Genomic DNA, 2,060 nt, shown 5'->3' with positions numbered 1-2,060 from the left:
CACAAAGGTCTATTTTTCTCCTATTCACTACCTGTCAATCCACTGGTCAGGTGTGCAAGCGGGGGTACAGAAGCAGAAAGCTTATTGTTAGAATGTTATGTTCCCATGGGTGATAGCCTATGTTCCCATGGGCGATAGCCAAGCAGTAATTTTCCAGCCAGTACATGAATACTAGCTATGTCTGCATGATATACAGTTTTCTTTTGTCAATACAGAAAAGTCAATGAAATAGAATTTAGATCACCCTGAGATTACTGTTAAGATTTTAAAAATAATGCTAAAGCAAGAATTTAAGAAATAAATTACTGAAATAAAACTTTAAATTGCGGCGTAAAAGGTGTGTATTTGTATGGAGAAAGAGAAAGAAGAGAGGCAGGGAGAGGGAGACACTATTCGCTATACTCTTCTTGCTATTAAAAAAGAATAAAAAGCCTCATAAAGATTTTTAGGTCTATGTCATCATCCCACCAACAATAATCACAGACAAGAGAAAGCACTTTACCACTCCCTGATGAATAACAAAGTGGCTAACTGTAGCCTTGGGTATTAAAGAAGTTTAAAAACACACAGAAAAAGCCTGCCTTAGGTTGATATTAAGTACAATTATTATCGAATTCTAGTCCTCAAATTGTTCTCCATGGTAGAGTCCTTGCCTTCTGGCTCTCTGGGGCAGTATTTTTCCTGCCCAGAAAATTTCATATGAAACATATAATGTTTTATGTCAGAAACACCAAACTCCTTAAAGGTTGATAGCTTTTAGGCTCCTAGAGACATGAACATGTTTGCTATGCTTTATCTAAACGTACGATGAAAATTATAGGGGCTATACTCCAAATCCTTTATACTAAATTGAGAGCGGAAGGTATGTTTCCATTTTGGTATGTGACAGGAGTAAGTAAAACACAAACTTATGTATGGGAAGATCATTCCATTCTAACAACACATGGAAGTCAGCAATATAGGTCAACAAACACACATTTGAAATACAGGTTCTTCTGAGTACTTACACTGAAGTTCTTTGAAAATCTGGCTAAACCAATCCCATTTTAATACACCAGTTCACATAATTGACAAGTCAGAACATTTGCAAGGCAAGATGTTGTTTCTCTTTATATAGACAGCAAAAACAGCTCTCAGCTTAGGTTGTAATGATAAAAGGATTTTGGAGCAGCTGATTTTAGGGAATCATAAAAACAACCCAACCTTATGCCCCAAAGGATAAAGAACATGCAGTCTGCACTGTGCTTCTAGTCAGGATTCTGCTTTTTTCAGTGTGAGTAACTGATGCTGGTAGATGAGTAAAGGGAGAAATAAATGTATAGACTAAAACCTGTGGCTTGGTTAGGTGAGTAACACCTGTAAAACAAAATCATGAGTTCTCTTTTGTTTTGTAAATTCCTTGAGGTTAATTTATGTAATTTTTGAAAAATTAAGAGGGAGTGGAATACATATTATTGTGGAAGCTCTAGGTTTTCTGCTATTCATGACTTAAATTGTGAGAGATCTATCAGATCACAGCACCTTTAAGAAAAATCTGAGCCCTTTTTGGGGGAGGTAAGTGAAGGGATGGAAGAATTATTTGATGCCTTCCTTTAAATCAATTAGGGAATGGTGAATATAGTTGCATATATAAAATAATAACTATGGAGTGCTTTCTAGATACCTAGTGCTGTTCTCATTGCCTGCAACGAATTCTCATTTAATCCTCCAGTCCCTAGGTCGATATTATTACCCCCATTTTACTCACAAGGAAACCAAGGCACAGACAGTAAGTAATTATAAAGCACATAAAATAATGGTGCCAGGATTTAAACCTAGACAACTTGATTCCCACATTTATGTCTAACTCTGCATTAGGTTGTCTTCAGGTTCTGTATTTATATTCGACTTCTGAGGATTTGGTTAAATTCTTCTGGGTCCTGTCTACTTATAAGCCACTGTCAGATAGATGTTAGTAGAGACATGCCAACATTTAAAGTGGCCATTCACTAAGACGGAAAACCCTGGCCCCTGAAAATTCCCAACTTCCTCATGACTCAGAAATTATTCATGTCTTTCCC

The sequence above is a fragment of the Pteropus alecto genome, unplaced genomic scaffold, assembly GCF_000325575.1.
Source record: "Pteropus alecto unplaced genomic scaffold, ASM32557v1 scaffold177, whole genome shotgun sequence".
NCBI lineage: Eukaryota > Metazoa > Chordata > Mammalia > Chiroptera > Pteropodidae > Pteropus > Pteropus alecto.
This window is presented reverse-complemented; position numbering follows the sequence as displayed.